This window comes from Schistocerca serialis, chromosome 4 (genome assembly GCF_023864345.2).
Source record: "Schistocerca serialis cubense isolate TAMUIC-IGC-003099 chromosome 4, iqSchSeri2.2, whole genome shotgun sequence".
Lineage (NCBI taxonomy): Eukaryota > Metazoa > Arthropoda > Insecta > Orthoptera > Acrididae > Schistocerca > Schistocerca serialis.
The window spans coordinates 404,737,190-404,755,867 of record NC_064641.1 but is presented as its reverse complement, the minus strand read 5'-3'; positions in this window follow the sequence as shown (position 1 = coordinate 404,755,867).

The following is an 18,678-nucleotide window of genomic DNA, read 5'->3' as shown; positions in this document are numbered from 1 at the left end:
CTTTAAATAGAGATACATTTTGTAACGTAGAAAATGTTAGTTATGACATACAAGAAAACAGCAAAGATGTGACAGGAAAACAACATTTCGGTAAACTGCATGAAGAAATCTGAATCAAAGATCAAACAATGGCTTTATACAGTCTAAATTTTTTTTATTTCGCAGCTGCAGCTGTTCGTTGAGAATGAGGCCATCATGACGAGTGAGATGTTAGATAATCTCCAATTCCTCTAAGACATCTAACCAACGCCCCTTCTTTTCGGTATGCAGAATATTGTTATCGCCTATGGCTTTAGGCACGTGTCCAGTAACTAAGAGATGAACGGCAAAGGATGAATTTAGGGGACTGGTGCCGTTCTTCCTCGAAAGATGTTCTTTATATGTGATGGTGAAGGCAGGCCAGTTTGCTCTGTATAATAGGAGGAGGAGGTATCGCAGATAATCTTATAAACGCCAGAACTTTCTGTAGGGGAGCGAATGGATTTCAAATTATGAATGAAGTTTCTCTTTAGATTATTATTAGTAGAGAAGGCAACATTGCAGTTGTATTTGTTGCGAAGCATGCGCTGAATCTGATAGGAAATGGGTCCTATGAAAGGAACAGTAAAACGTTTTTTTGGGTTAATTTCAGTGCATGAGGTGTTGAGCGTGGTAGTTCTTGCAGTTTTCTTTTTTAGGATATTGTCCACTATGTTAGGCGTATATTCATTATTGACTGCTATGGTATTAAGTAAATTAGTCTCCTCATTAAACTTTTCTGTTGAAAGTGGTATGGAGGTGGCTCGGTCGACGGCAGAGTGAAAAAAGGCCATTTTTTGAGACTGTGGATGAAAAGAGGAAGCAGGCACGATTTGGTCAGTATACGTTTCTTTTCGAAAAATTTTGAAAGTGATGTTATTGTCTTCTATTGTAAGCGTCATGTAATTGGCGGTTATCCTTTTCGAGTTCAATAGTGAAAGAAATTTTTTCATGGAGGTCGTTAAAAAGTTTAAATATATGACCCATCAGACTGCTAGTACAGTTGTCCGTTGAATTCAAAGTAGTTGTACTTGACAACGACATTAATGAGATTCATAAAATCGGTAATCTGTTCATCTGATAGATCTTTTTTAAATTGACGAAAGTTTTCTTCCACAACGATGAGCGTCTCATGTACCGGGACATTGGTATAAAGATTTTTAATATCTAAGGAAAAAAGCTCGGTGTCTGAACTGCATACTAAGTTTTTAATATTTTGGACCAAAACGTGGCTGTTAGGAACGGAATAATTATTTTCGAAAATGAAGGATTTATTCAAAGTTTCGTGTAGAAATCGGGCCAAATCGTGAAATGCGCTATTCATGCTATTGGAGATTGGACGTATTGGATGATCAGGTTTATGAATTTTGAACTGGGACCGAAGTTTAGGGGCCTGATGGTTCATATTGATGAGTAGTTTCTTTTGGAAAGGTCAATTTTGACTTAATATTTGTGACCGAGGGCTTACTTGTTCCAATATAATTCTGACACGGTCACTGAACCTTAGCAGCTATGTTCAAAGTTTTTAAAATATAATTGAAATAATAATCCAATTTAGACCATATCCAGATTTAAGACTCATTGAAACCATAAAATAATATAAACCGAGAGGCAAAAGACCTTTAGGAAACCAATGAAGAGATGACCTGACCAATTTTGAAGGAGACGGAATGAGCCAAAAGGCTCAATCCTTAATGCAAGTGATGATGATAATGAGAAATGTGTTAGATAACATTAATTTACAAGGAGCTGGAAGTAGCAAGCAGTAGTTCGTACTAGGGCTCAAGAAACAGATTTTAAAATGTCATGGGAGACATCTTTATCTCATTACAGGCCTCATATCTATGTAATTACGACTGTACACCTATATCAAGAATACGAATGTTAGTTTAACGTTATACTTGATTCCGGCAATTAGCTTAACTCAGATGGCATCTGGTGTAGTGTGTACCTCACTCTCTACATGTCCGTGAAGAAAAAAGTCGAGAGTCTTTTCATCAGGCGAACATGCCTGGAGTGAAAAAGGGGATACACAAGCTAAGCACTGCTCTCGAGTGTCGGCGTAGCTCCAGCGTGTCTGATCTGTAATCCCTGTGCACAGCAAGGGAACGGAAGAAGAGTGACACAGAGACACAGACGCTGTGTAGTCTCATTAATACTGTTTACTGATGAAGCCATTTTCACTCGCGGCGGTATCAGTATCTGTTGTGACGCTGCTGGTCCAACGAAAAACCACATAGCAATATTGAGAACGCTTGTTTGCAAATTTTTAAGGCGGTATTGTAGACAAATTGAGGCTGTTCGCTCAGAAGGTAACTACGGCGTGGCAGTAAATGCTCAGATGTGTGTGAAATCTTATGGTACTTAACTGCTAGGGACATCAGTTCCTAAGCTTACACATACTTAACCTAAATTATCCTAAGCAGAAACACATACACCCATGCCCGAGGGAGGACTCGAACCTCCGCCGGGACCAGCCGTAGTAGTAAATATTTTGGTATTATAGCTCTGGAGTGACTAGACATTACGCCTAAAGATAACTGTGATATTCCGGTCTGTACGTTGTTTTGGAACCTCAACGACTGTGAGGAGCACGGGAGGTCATCTTTTATTAAGAAGCATTCTTTGAAACTCATCATTTATGTCCGTGTGAGAGATAACAGTAATGGTACACGAAAAATATTTCATGACGTGCGTTCTAGGATAAACTTTTACAGTTGGTCAAGCACTACGTTCCCCACCTCATGGCCCTTATTTCAGGTCATCACCTAAAACAGTCTAAGAATAAAAGACATCTTTGTCTTTCTAAAAAAAGTCTTGCACCTTTGTCAAGTTCATTTTCGTTTCCTTCATTCGTGATCAGTAGTAGGTTCTAGAGTGTGATACACATTCAGACTTGAGGACAGCAAAGAAAATTACCTACTTCAATATGCCAATGTCACCAGGAAACTCTTTGCTGCCTGTTTTATAAAGGAAAATGCGGTAGCATCCATTGCATTAACCTGTAAAACTGTGACAGTGTCCAGTAATCCACTTATAATATTTGAGATTTTGAAAATGTTAATCAGTGAGGTGTTAAATTAAATCATTCACCTCATCCATTCTTTACGATGCACCCAGCACAGGAGAAAAGGATTATATGTAGCGAATCTGTGCATTGTTTAGACTGGAAACCGTATGCCTCAGTTGGGAAAGCCACTATTGAAAGATCACTGATCCAGAGCGAAGAACTCTAGGAAATTATCTCTGTTATCATCAAGAAAATGAGTTAGTAATATGCACTGTAGCTTGACTTTGATGAGTAGCAGCAGAAATACCTTGCCACGTCTGTGATGCTGCTGCGGCAGAACTTCGCTGATGGTGCCAGTTTACAGCGCAGCTGTTATTAACTGATCATGTATGAAAGCGCTCCATCCAGTTGTACCTCACGAGCCAGCGTAATTAAAATGTAAGATTCCGAATAATTTCAAATAATTTCTCGTAACTACGCTCTACCTCCTCATCTAAAAGTTAAAACTACCTGTCATCCGTGGTGTTTCGTTCAACCAGTGGTAAAAATGTACCACGACGATTTCATTTCTGTGTCAGAGAGAGTAAAATTTGGGCAGCAGACTAATAGAAATCAGTAAACTATAAATAAAATGACAGTTATTTATATAGTTGTAAGATTTTTGCCCAAGCGGTTTAAGTCATGAAAAAGTCTCCGTGCGCTACTTCTCCCACCAATTCTCTTGCTGAAGGCAACGAGATAACGGTCTGGCAGGTAAGACGCACTGACGATGAGAAACACTGATGCTAAAGGGACTAGAATAAATCGTCGTTTGTTTGAGGCAGGAAGAAATATTTCATGGTAGCACGGTCGTTTGCAAAGCAAACAAATCTCTCTTACATAGATGGCCTACCGTTTATTTGATCTTCTGGAACACAAGCGCAAAGAAGACGTGAACGGATAAATGTGTCTCGTGACAGTTTACAAATGCGGGCCTGAATGAAAGCATAATGCGGTGTTCAACCGAAGTGAACACTTTTATTTTTTTACTGTGAGAGTTTGAATGCCGTTTTCTGCATGTAGCAAATACTTCGTATAGTACAGAAAGTTTCTCTGTGTTTGCTGAGAGTCTTCTATATAGAATAAAAAGTGAGGAAGATAGGATTCGTACATTAGCACTGACACTTATGGTCCTACTTCTTCCACAGAAATTAACTGAACTGAATGAACGGACAACAATGCAGTGCTAGACTGGCGGCCCGTACAATGTTATTTACACGAATTTAACGGGCGTACACAAAAGTATCTACTTTCAAGAAACAACAGTTACTATCAGTCAAATTATTTTCTACTTACGATAAACATATCAAATAACAAAATGAAAACAACTTTCTTTTCTGTTAGTATGCAGTAATAGATTGTCTATGTATGGCACACTTGGACTACCAGTACGACATGTCTAACAAGAAAAAATAAAACGAATGGAGTTAAATGAACACTTGTATTGAAATAATTGTTCTTCATAATTACAGAAGAAATTTTTAGCTATGATTTACAGTATGAAACAATACTGTGTGTGTTTTATTTCTGAAAGTGAGGGTGACTATATTGGTGATTTTCATTACAATGGACAGGAACGTCAGGTGTAACCAAATGCCTACATATTCGTAGGTGGAATCCAGGTAGCTATATGGGGTACACAAAGGGCATACGTCTTTATATTAGGCGACTCTCCATCACACAGAGCTAATGAGACGCCGAAGTATCAGTTTAATGTCCAAATAAATTCTCTTCTCAGATGTGAGTACTAAAAGTTTTGCGATGTACTGCCAAAAAATTAACAACAAAGGTACAGAGCTTGAAGTGATCCTAGAAAATACAGTGGAACCTGAAGAAAGCTGACTAATACCTGAAATAAAGAGGAGTAAGACTTTAAGAGAAAACGTATGTTTATGTCGAAGAGATAGGCTAGAGGGAAATTGTGATTGTATATTGTTCAAGACATTAGTCAGGAAGAATCAATACGCAAAGAAGTGGGATACGGAAGTACTAAGGAATGACGAGATACGTTTGAAGTTCTCTAACGCTATAGATACAGCAATAAGGAATAGCGTAGTAGGTATTACAGTTGAAGAGGAATGGACATCTCTAAAAAGGGCCATCACAGAAGTTGGGAAGGAAAACATAGGTACAAAGAAGATTGTTGCGAAGAAACCATGGGTAACAGAAGAAATACTTCAGTTGATTGATGAAAGGAGGAAGTACAAACAAGTTCCGGGAAAATCAGGAATACAGAAATACAAGTCGCTGAGGAAATAAATAAATAGTAATTGCAGGGAAGCTAAGACGAAATGGCTGCAGGAAAAATGTGAAGACATCGAAAAAGATATGGTTGTCGGAAGGACAGAATCAGCATACAGGAAAGTCAAAACAATCTTTGGTGACATTAAATGCAACGGTGGTAACACTAACATTGCAACGGGAATTCCACTGTTAGATGCAAAGGAGAGAGCATATAGGTGGAAAGAATACATTGAAAGCCTCTATGAAGGTGAAGATTCGTCTGATGCGATATAAGAAGAAACAGGAGTCGATTTAGAAGAGATAGGGGATCCAGTATTAGAATCGGAATTTAAAAGAGCTTTGGAGTACTTACGGTCAAATAAGGCAGAAGGTATAGATAACATTCCATCAGAATTTCTAAAATCATTGGAGGAATTGGGAACAAAACGACTATTCACGTTGGTGTGTAGAATATATGAGTCTGGCGATATACCATCTGACTTTCGGAATAGCATCATCCACACAATTCCGAAGACGGCAAGAGCTGACAAGTGCGAGAATTATCGCACAATCACCTTAACAGCTCATGCATCGAAGCTGCTTACAAGAATAATATACAGAAGAATGGAAAAGAAAATTCAGAATGCGCTAGGTGACGATTAGTTTGGCTTTAGGAAAAGTAAAGGGACGAGAGAGGCAATTCTGACGTTACGGCTAATAATGGAAGCAAGGCTAAAGAGAAATCAAGACACTTTCATAGGATTTGTCGACCTGGAAAAAGCGTTCGACAATATAAAATGGTGCAAGCTGTTCGAGATTCTGAAAAAAGTAGGGGTAAGCTATAGGGAGAGACGGGTCATATATAATATGTACAACAACCAAGAGGGAATAATAAGAGTGGACGATCAAGAACGAAGTGCTCGTATTAAGAAGGGTGTAAGACAACGCTGTAGCCTTTCGCCACTACTCTTCAATCTGTACATCGAGGAAGCAATGATGGAAATAAAAGAAAGATTCAGGAGTGGAATTAAAATACAAGGTGAAAGGATATCAATGATACGATTCGCTGATGACATTGCTATCCTGAGTGAAAGTGAAGAAGAGTTAAATGATCTGCTGAACGGAATGAACAGTCTAATGAGTACACAGTATGGTTTGAGAGTAAATCGGAGAAAGACGAAGGTTGGTTTGAGAGTAAATCGGAGAAAGACGAAGGTAATGAGAAGTAGTAGAAATGAGAACAGCGAGAAACTTAACATCATGATTGATGGTCACGAAGTCAATGAAGTTAAGGAATTCTGCTACCTAGGCAGTAAAATAACCAATGACGGACGGAGCAAGGAGGAGATCAAAAGCAGAATCGCTATGGCAAAAAAGGCATTTCTGGCTAAGAGAAGTCTACTAATATCAAATACTGGCCTTAATTTGAGGAAGAAATTTCTGAGGATTTACGTCTGTAGTACAGCATTTTATGGTAGTGAAACATGGACTGTGGGAAAACCGGAACAGAAGAGAATTGAAGCATTTGAGATGTGGTGCTATAGGCGAATGTTGAAAATTAGGTGGACTGATAAGGTACGGAATGAGGAGGTTCTACGCAGAATCGGAGAGAAAAGGAATATGTGGAAAACACTGATAAGGAGGACAGGATGATAGGACATCTGCTAAGACATGAGGGAATGACTTCCATGGTACTAGAGGGAGCTGTAGAGGTCAAAAACTGTAGAGGAAGACAGTGATTGGAATACGTCAGGCAAATAATTGAGGACGTAGGTTGCAAGTGCTACTCTGAGATGAAGAGGTTAGCACAGGAAAGGAATTCGTGGCGGGCCGCATCAAACCAGTCAGTAGACTGATGAAAAAAAAAAAAAAATCCTAGAAATAGACAAAAAAGAAGAAAATGAATAAAATAAGTTGAAGCTGAATTCGAAACTGTTGATGAAATCTCTAAGCCGGATACAGTCGTCGACCTATTCCAGAGGAAGCTTCTCGGTCAGCAAGGTCTGGGCATTCACAGAGAGTGGGTTTGCTGTTAGTTGGGAGCTCCACCGTTAGGCGCGTAATGGGGCCCCCTAGAAGCGGGGCTGCCAAGGAGGGGAAGGAAGCCAGTGTGCACTTCTTGTGCATACCGTGGGGGAGTCATTCCGTCTGTGGAAAGGGTGCTTCCGGATGCCATGAAGAGTACAGGGTGCAGCCAACTGCAAGTGGTGATTCAAGTCGGTACCAATTGCATGTCTCGCTTTGGATCGGATGAGATTCTCTCTGGTTTCGGGAGGCTAGCGGAAATGATACAGACTGCAGTCTTGCTTGCGATATTCAGGGGGAGCTCACCATCTGCAGCATTGTCGACAGAATCGACTGTGGGCCTTTGGTGTAGAGCCGAGTGGAGATCTGAATCACAGGATCAGGCGGTTCTGTGGCCGTGTGGACTGCTTGTTCCTTGAATTGCACCATCGATCTGTGGCTTTCCGAGTTCCGCTTAATAGGTCAGGAATCCACTATACACAGGAAGCGGCTATACGGGTAGCGGGGCCTGTGTGGAAGGGACTGGGCGGTTTTTGTTTTAGGATACGGGGTCTCAGGAAACCACAGAAAGGGCGTCCGTTTAAAAGGGGGCAGATAGAACACAGTAAGGTAGTTGTAGAAACGATCGGTATTATAGCTGTAAATTGTCGTAGCTGTGTTGGGAAAGAACCAGAGCTCCAAGCCATAATACATAGCACTGAAGCTCAAATAGTTATAGGTACAGAAAGCTGGCTAAAGCCGGAAATACTTTCAGTCACATTTTTTTCAAACTATTTAACAGTGTTCAGAAAGGATAGATTAAATATAGTTGTTGGTGGAGTATTTATTGCCGTCACAAAACACTTGTAGTGAAACTGAAGTAGGTAGTTCCTGTGAAATACTATGGGTAGGAACTATACTTGACAATCGGACTAAACAATTAATTGGATCGTTTTACGAACACTCCGACTCAGAAGATACAGTTGCTGAACAGTTCACAGAAAACTTGAGTATCATTTCATATAGGTACCCCACTCTTACAATTATAGTCGGTGGTAACTTCAATCTACCCTCGATATAATGGAAAAACTATACGTTTAAAGCCGGGGCAGGCAGAAAACGTCATCCGAAATTGTGCTGAATGCTTTCTCAGAAAATTATTTGGAACAGTTAGTTCATGAGCCCTGTCGAAGCGTAAATGGTTGCAAAAGCATACTTGGCCTCTTAGTGACAAATAATCCTGGGCAAATACGGAGTATCATGATGAATACAGGCATTAGCAACCACAAGGCAGTCGATGCTAGGCTGAATACCCTAACGGAAAGTATATCTTTTTTAAAAAGCTGATAAAAATGCTCTTAACGCCTTTTTAAGAGACACTCTGTAATCCTTCCGATCTGATCATGTAAGGGTAGAAAAGTTATGGAATGATTTAAAAGAGATAGTATCGACAGCAATTGAGAGATATGTACCACATAAATTAATAAGTGATGGTACTGATGCCCCATGGTACACAAAACGGGTCAGATTGCTGTTGCAGAAGCAACGAAAAAGGCATGTCAAATTTAAAATAACGCAAAATTCCCAAGATTGGCAAAGCTTTGCGGAAGTACGAAATATGGTGCGTACTTCAATGCGAGATGCTTTTAATAATTCTAGTCATGCATAAAGTACTACCAGTGGCATGACGCAATCAATATCTTCACTGCGCGATAACACCGGTGAAATCACTGATGACAGTGCCACTAAAGCAGAGTTAATAAATACGGTTTTCCGAAACTCCTTCACCAAAAAGACGAAGTAAATATTCCTGAATTCCAGTCAAGAACAACTACCAAGATGAGAGACATAGAAGGTTGTATGCCAGACAGGTTCCTTTCAGAATATGCTGATACAATAGATCCTTTTCTAGCAATTAACTGCAACCGCTTGCTCACAGAAAGATCCGTACCTAAAGACTGGAAAATTGCTCAAATCTGACCAATACCCAAAAAGGGAGGTAGGAGTATTCCGCTGAATTTCAGGACCATTTCACTAACGTCGACTTGCAGTTGTGTTTTGGAACATATACTGTGTTCGAACATTATGAAGTACCTCGAAGAAAACGATTTATTGATACATGGTCGGCACGGATTCAAAAAATATCGTTCTTGTGAAACATAACACAACAGGCTCTTCGTACTCATGAAGTAATGAGTGCTGTCTACAGGAGATATTTAATTGATTCCACTTATTTAGACTTCCAGAAGGTTTTCGAGACCGTTCCTCACAAGGGTCTCTTAACCAAACTGCGTGCCTATGGAGTATCGCCTCAGTTGTACGAATAGCTTTGTGATTTCCTCTCAGAAAGGTCACAGTTCGTAGTAATAGACGCAGAGTCATCGAGTAAAACAGAAGTAATATCTGTCGTTACCCAAGGAAGTGTTATAGGCCCTCTATTCTATCTATATTAACGACGCAGGAGACAATCTGAGTAACCGTCTTAGATTGTTTGCAGATGATGCTGTCATTTAGCGCCTTTAAAGTCATCAGATGACCAAACCGAATTGCTAAATGATTTACATACATATCTGTATGGTGCGAAAAGTGACTGTTGAAACTGAATAAAGAAAAGTGTGAAGTTATTGCCATGAGTACGAAAAGAAATCCTTCAAATTTCAATTACGCGATAAGTCACACAAATCAGAAGGCAATAAATTCAACTAAATACTTAGGGATTAAAAATTACCAATAACCTAAATTGGAACGATCACATAGATATGTTGTGGGTAGAGCAAACGAAAGATTGAGATTCATTGGCAGAACACTTAGAAGGTGGCACATGTCTATTAAAGAGACTGATTACACCACGCTTGTCCGCATTATTTTGGAGTATTTTGTGCGGTGTGGGATCCGCATCAGGTGGGACTGACGGATGACATCGAAAATGTTCAAAGAAGAGCGGCTCGTTTTGTATTATCACGAAATAGGGGAGATAGTGCCACAGACCTGATACTTGAATTGTTGTGGCAATCATTAAAGCAAAGGCATATTTCGTTGCGACGGGATCTTCTCATGAAATTTCAATTACCAGTTTTCTCCTCCGATTGCGAAAACATACTGTTGGCACCTACATACATAGGAAGAAATGATCATAACCACCACGACGTCTCCACGAGGTTTCACCTTGTTTTCACCACACGTTTAAACTCCACAGCACTCCTATAAAACCTGACAAGTTCAGTTTCCGAAAAGCTCGTGTCGAGCCTCCAGGCCATCACGATCTCTCCTCGGTCAAACTCAGATAGTTCACGCGACTTCCCCATTTTGCTCACGGACAGCACGCTCACTGATACTACATGCATCGTACGTGTTCTGACTAGCAGTCATTCCTCTCCAGATGACGTCTTATCTCTTGGATGGATTTATATCGATAGTGGGTCGATACTGATAATGTGCTAGCTGATCAGTATATGCAAATTTTGTGAATGGGCTAGCCTCTTTCATAACGACTGTGTTCAGTAATAGAAAGAAAGCGCAGGCCACATCCAGAACAGCAACAGAAGCGAACCTCATAACTGCGGTAATATTTTTAATGTCCTTCTACTGCAGTATCTCAGAAAATATTCTGAGCTCATAATTAGGTATCTCGAACGGAATGGCGTCGTCCATGCCAAACAGTGGTATCTCTCTCACACGACGCCCAATAGCCATGTGGCAAGGCATAGACGTAGTGGTTCTTGACTTCCTAAGAGCGTATGACCCATTACATAATGCAACCGGCAGGTGTGCTATATTAACAAGTATTTTTTTCTTCATCATCAGTCTACCCTAAGGTTGTCACACCATCTTTTCCTTGGAGGGCCTATAGTTCTTTTACCACTTGCTGATTTAAAAATTAGTATGACCAGTCACAGTCGCAATCAACTTTTCTTTTTATGAGGTTACCGCTTTCGGTCTGTTTTAAACGATCTTCAGACCTGCCACCACGATGGTAGACGGTGGCTGCTAGGAACACTAATTGCTAATCGAGCAGGTACTGTTCGTGAAGTCGTAGTGCCAGCTCCGTTCAGAGCCACCATCTACGATCATGATGTGAGGTATGAAGGTGGTCTTAAACAGACAAAAACGGGTAATCAAAGAAAAAAAAGAAAAATAAGTTGCTTGCGATTGTGACCGTTCACGTCCATTTTTAAGTAATAAGAAAACCGCTGTAATCCAAGAGAAATGTCCTCACAAATTACTTGGTGATTTATTTCCTACTATTTTTACAATCAATCTTCTGTTCGTTCATCTTATCTGTGGAGAACCTATATTTCTTTACTTTCTACAATTTTCACAATCCTCGGATTACTCATCCTATCTAAGAGTTCGCTCCATTAATGGTTCCTCTTATCTACCCATTCATTAATGAAGCCCGCTTTACATCTTTTCCTAATGCTTTCACTTGTCTATCTGTCAGTGTTTTCACTGCAGCCCTCCTCAAAATTTTCATTTCCATGGTTTGCAAAACTCTTCTGTTCTTTGATGTTTCAGGACTCGTCTCAGCTGTGTATCTCATAAATGGTTTCACTATTGTTTTGTGTACTCTCTCCTTTGCATCTGTTTCTCTATACATGTTTTTCCAGATTACACCATTTGAACACCCAGCCATTTTGTTTTCTATTGCTGTTGGTCGTCTAACCATCTTTTCGGCATTTCCACATTTGAATTATTCAAAGACAAGTCTTTTAAGTAGCATTACCTGTTGCATAACTTTTCCATCTACTTTCAGTTTGCGTGTGCCACAAGTAAGGTCATTAGTCTACTGACTGGTTTGATGCGGCCCGCCACGAATTCCTTTCCTGTGCTAACCTCTTCATCTCAGAGTAGCACTTTCAACCTACGTCCTCAATTATTTGCTGGATATATTAGATTCTCAGTCTTCCTTTTAAAGTTTTTGCCCTCTACGGCTCCCTCTAGTAGCATGGAAGTAATTCCCTCATGTCTTACTGATGTTCGATCATCCTGTCGCTTCTCCTTATTAGTGTTTCCCACAAATTCCTTTCCCTTCAGAATCTTGATAGAACCTCCTCATTCCTTACATTATCAGTCCACCTAATTTTCAACATTCGTCTGTAGCACCACATCTCAAATGTTTCGAATCTCTTCTGTTCCGTTTTTCCCACCGTCCATGTTTCACTACCATACGATGCTGACGTACATTTTCAGAAATTTCTTCCCAATTTAAGGTCGATATTTGACATTATTAGACATATCTTGGCCATGTATGCCTTTTTTGCATCAGCTAGTCTGCTTTTGATGTCCTCCTTGCTCCGTCCGTCAATGGTTATTTTACTGCCTAGGTAGCAGAATTCCTTAACTTCATCTACTACGTGACCATCAATCCTGATGTTAAGTTTCTCGCTGTTCTCATTTCCACTAATTCTGATTACCTTCGTATTTCTTCATTTTACTCCCAATCCATACTGTGTACTCATTAGACTGTTCATTCCGTTCAGCAGATCATGTAATTCTTCTTCACTTTCACTCAAGATAGCAATGTCATCAGCGAATCGTAACATTGATATTCTTTTACCTTTCCACTTCCGATGCTTTCCTTTATTTTCATCATTGCTTCCTTTATGTACTCATTGAACAGTAGGGGCGAAAGGCTACATCCTTGTCTTACACCCTTTTTAATACGAGCACTTCGTTCTTGGTCGTCCAGTCTTATTATTCCCTCTTGGCTGTTGTACATATTGTACATAACCCGTCTCTCCTTACAGATTACCCCTACTTTTCTCACAATTTCAAACATCTTGCACCATTTTACATTGTCGAACTCTTTCTGCAGATCGACAAATCCTATGAACGTGTCTTGATTTTTCTTTAGTCTTGATTCCATTATTAACGGCAATGTCAGAATTGCCTCCCTCGTGCCTTTACTTTTCCTAAAGCCAAACTGATCATCATCTAGCGCATCCTCAATGTTCTTTTCCATTATTCGGTATATTATCCTTGTAAACAACTGGAAGGCCTGAACCGTTAAGCTGATTGCGTGATAATTCTTGTCAGCGCTTGCTGTCTTCGAATTGTGTGGGTGAAGCTTTACCGAAAGTCAGATGGTATGTTGTCAGACTCATACATACTACAGACTCATATAATCTACACACCAACGTGAATAGTCGTTTTGTTGCTTCTTCCCCTAATGATTTTAGAAATTCTGATGGAATGTTATCTATCCCTTCGGCCTTATTTGATCTTAAGTCCTCCAAAGCACTTTCTTATTCTGATTCTATTACGGGATTCCCTACCTCTTTTAAATCGACTCCTGTTTCTTCTTCCAGTACATCATACAACTCTTCCCCTTCATAGAGGCTTTCAATGTATTCTTTCGACCTATCAGCTCTCTCTGCATTTAACAGTGGAATTCCCGTACCACTCTTAATGTTACCACCCCTGCTTTTAGTGTCACCAAAGGTTGTTTTGACTTTGCTGTATGCTGAGTCTGTCCTCACGACAATCATTTCTTTCTAGATGTCTTCACATTTTCCCTGCAGCTATTTCGTCTTAGCTTCCCTGCACTTCCTATTTATTTCATTCCTCAGAAACTTGTATTTCTGTATTCCTGAGTTTTCCGGGACATTTTTGTACTTCCTCTTTTCATCAATCAACTTAAGTATTTCTTCTGCTACCCATGGTTTCTTCGCAGTTACTTTCTTTGTACCTATGTTTTCCTTCCCAACTTCTGTGATGGCCCTTTTTAGAAATGTCCATTCCTCTTCAACTGCACTGCCTACTGAGCTATTTCTTATTGCTGTGTCTATAGCCTTAGAGAATTTCAAGCGAATCTCGTCATTCCTTAGTGCTTCTGTATCCCACTTCTTTGCGTATTGATTCTCCCTTACTAATGTCTTAAACTTGAGCCTACTCTTCATCACTACTATATTGTGATCTGAGTCTATATCTGCTCTTGGGTACGCCTTACAATCGTACGCCTTACAATCTAGTATCTGATTTCGAAATCTGTGTCTGACCATGATGTAGTCTAACTGAAATCTTCGCGTATCACCCGGCATTTTCCATGTACACCTCCTCCTCTGGTTATTCTTGAACAGAATATTCGCCATTACTATTTGAAATTTCTTACAGAACCCAATTAGTCTTTCTCCTCTCTCATTCCTTGTCCCGAATTCATATTGTCCTATAACCTTGTCTTCTACTAAATAATAGTGTCGTGTGGCTAGGGCCTCCCGACGGGTAGACCGTTCGGCGGGTGCAAGTCTTTCGATTTGACGAAACTTCGGCGACTTGCGCGTCGATGGGGATGAAATGATGAAGATTAGGACAACACAACACCCAGTACTTGAGCGGAGAAAATCTCCGACCCAGCCGGGAATCGAACCCGGGTCGTTTGGATTGACATTCTGTCGCGCTGACCACTCAGCTACCGGGGACGGACTTTTGTTCTACTCCTTCCCCTACGACTGCATTCCAGTCCCCCATGACTGTTAAGATTTTCATCCCCCTTTACATACTGTATTACCCTTTCAGTATCTTCATACACTTTCAGTATCTTTTCATCTTCAGCTTAAGTCGTCATGTATACCTGAAATATCGTTGTCGGTGTTGGTTTCCTGTCGATTCTGATAAAAACCACCGTGTCACCGAACTGTTCACAGAGACACACTCTTTGCCCTACCTTCCTATTCATAACGAATCCTACTCCTGTTATATCATTTTCTCCTGCTGTTGATATTACTCTATACTCATCTGACCAGAAATCCTTGTCTTCTTTCCACTTCACTTCACTGACCCCTATTATATCTAGATTGAACCTTTGCATTTCCCTTTTCAGATTTTCTAGTTTTCCTATCACTTTCAAGCTTGTGGAGTGCAGGCCCCAACTCGTAGAACGTTATCCTTCCGTTGTTTATTCAATATTTTTCTCATGGTATCTCCCCCTTGGCAGGCCCTCCCAGAGATACGAACGGGGAACTATTCCGGAATCTTTTGCCAATGGGAAGATCATCATTACACTTCTTCAATTACAGGCCACATGTCCTGTAGATACATGTTACGTATCTTTAATGTAGTGGTTTCCATTGCCTTTGCATCCTCATGCCGTTGATCATTGCTGATTCTTCCGCTTTTAGGAGCGGTTCCCCATTCCTATGTCAAGAGAGTGCCCTGAACCTCTGTCCGCTCCTCCGTCCTCTTTGACTAGGCCGTTGGCAGAATGAGGGTGTCTTGTTATGCCAGATGTCTTCGGCCGCCAATGCTGATTACTAATCAAAATTTAAGCAGCGGCTGGATTCGAAACCAGGGCCGGATTATGAATCAAAGACGCGACCCCTAGACCACGTGTCACACATTCCGTCTTTTGGGTGTATATAACCACATTTAGATTGCTGACTTTCATGGTAAATATATGTTAAAATTTCCGCAGGTTACCTTCACTGTTTGCTAGCAGAGCTGCATCATCAGCATAACAAATAATTCTTATTTCTTCGTCAACCATTCTATAGGCTGTAACATTATCACCTCGCCCATGACTACATAAAAAAGAACATTAAAATTGTCAGCTTGACTAATACCACTATTAAGTAGTACTCAGGTAGCTAACGTGGAACCAGTTTTCTCCTGAATGTAGTTGTTGGAATAAATATCTTTAATTTTTTGCATTAAGTTGAAATAAATACCTCGATTGTTGAGGAGGTTTACTACCTCTGGTAACTGAATCCAATGGGAAGCCTTCTGCAAGTCAATAAAACAGAGATAAGCCAATCTGTTTTAGTCAGAGGGCTTCTGAAGTCGTTGACTAAGAATAAATACTGCGTCGGTGCATGACCTACAGGATTTATAACCATGCTACTCCTCTGAAAGAGTTATAATTTTTTAAAGTTATTTTACTTCCTAGTAGCGACCACGGAAATTATTCACAATTGCTAAATAATTAATGGAATCGGAGGTAAAAAAAATTTTTTCTTTAAAACAAAATTTGCCTATTCCATATTACATTTAAATTTCCTACGAAAAAAATCGTCACCTACGTCCATCCATAGTGTATCGTGCATGTAAATGTCTCAAGAACATTTCGAGATTTTTTGCAACAACTTTTGTCCTTTGCATACTTAATATGTATTTATATATAAATTATATGTCTGTCCGCTCCAGCAGGTATATAAAAGCATGCACATAATCGACTGCCCGCGCGACTACTACGGTCGCAGGTTCGAATCCTGCCTCGGGCATGAATGTGCGTGATGTCCTTAGGTTAGTTAGGTTTAAGTAGTTCTAAGTTCTAGGGGACTGATGACCACAGATGTTAAGTCCCATAGTGCTCAGAGCCATTTGAACCATAATCGACTGCAAAGTTGCGTAAAATTTCAAAGCAATCGGTGAATAACTTTCCGAGATCTAAGATTTTGATCGAATACATATTTACACCTGGGAAAAAAAGAACTAAAAAAAATCACGTGCCAGAAAGGAATTATCCGAATTGAATGGAAATCGGTAGATGTGATGTGCAGACAAACAAATGATTGCAATATCAGAAAAATTGGATGGCTTATTCGAGACAAAGAGCTTCACAAACTGAGAAAGTCAACAACGTGTTGACCCGCCTCTGGCCCCAATGGAAGCAGTTATCTGGCTTGGCACTGACTGATAAGAGTTGTTGGGTGTCCTCCTGAGGTTATGGTGCAAATTTTTGTCTAAGCGGTGCATTAGATCGACGAAATCCCGATGTGATTTGAGGGCCCTGCCTATAATGCTCCAAACGTTCTCAACTGTGAAGGGATCTGGCGTACTTGCTGGTTTGGTAGGGTTTGGGAAGCACAGAGACAAGCAGTCGAAACTTTTGAAGTGTGCCGGCGGGCATTCTCTTGCTGAAATGTAGGCCCAGGATGGCTTGCCATGCAGGGCAACTTAACAGAGTGTAACATATTGTTGATGTGCTGCTGGGCTGCGTCGATGCTGCAAATGAAAAACCGAAGGGTTCTTGCTATAAAATGAAATGATACACTGTGCTGGCGTAAGCTGTCACCAGGATACCAGGCAGCAAAGAGGTTGCAAGGAGATCAATAGCGGCCAAACACAGACTCGCAAGAAATGTGCCGATAATGCCCTCTCGGTCGCCAGTTTTAGATCTCCACCGTGGACCATCCAGTGAGTCACCGAGACTTCAGTTGCTGGCCAGTCACTTGCAGTTGCAGACAGCACATAGCGACCAGAGTAGTGTACACAGCGGACTTCGTACTTCTCTAGCAGTGAAGCTAACGTGGACTGTTACAGAGAGCTTGTACCACAGCACATGGAAGCTTAAGTAGCCCTTTGTTTATATTAATAAAGAATCCTGTTATTAAATGTGTCCAGTTGTGTTGCAGAAAGAGGATACCGGCCACCAAACAACATGCCCTTCTTGCTTCCTACAGTGACGACGTGACGACATAAAAGTTGGCGACGAGAATGATTCAGTGCAGATTTTCTCGCTTTTCTTGTGTTTTAGCTTGCAGGGCTGATCGTTTTTGCTATGATGTATTTGTGTAAGCCATGGCTATCCAGCCCTCTCCACCCCCTTGCCCGCGCCTCAGCTGCAGACGGCCAAAGTGATGGAGCTAACACAAGCTTTTCAGTTTCAGAACCAACAAATTGCTGCTTTGCTGATGACCGTACAACAACTTCTGGTTGCACAGACCGCGTCAGCCGCACAGTAACAACCGACCGCCATTCAATGTTCAAATGGCTCTGAGCACTATGCGACTTAACTGCTGAGGTCATCAGTCCCTACAACTTAGAACTACTTAAACCTAACTAACCTAAGGACATCACACACATCCATACCCGGGGCAGGATTCGAACCTGCGACGTAGCGGTCGCGCGGTTCCAGACTGTAGCGCCTAGAACTCTTTGTCATTCAAGTCCAACAGTGTCGCCGGTCAGACAAATTTGATTAGTTCTGCGGCTCCCCTCACGGAACACATGCAAGAACACAGCAAGAAACCAGCAATTAGAAACGAGCATCCCTGCAAGCTAAAACACAAGAGAAGCAATTTAACGTCGCCGAACAGGAATGACCCGAATACCTGACAGGGTTCCAAGCACATTGTGAAGTTCATCGAGTTCAAAGTCTGTGAAACTACAATATTCTTTTTCGATTGCGGGGTCCCGAGTGCTCAGGTTAATACAAAAACTATTACTAACTGCGTCTCCGAAGGAACTCAGGTATGGTGAAGTAATTACTGCATTAACTCAGTACTATGACCAGAAAGTTCAAGTAGCTACAGCCAGATATCAGTTTTATCGCTTGCAGAAAAAGCCGGAACAGACCTACCGTCAGTGGTATACAGAACTAACGGCACGTCTAGAAAGTGTAAATATAAGTGTACCAATGGCAGTTTTAACTGTGACTTTGTGATTAG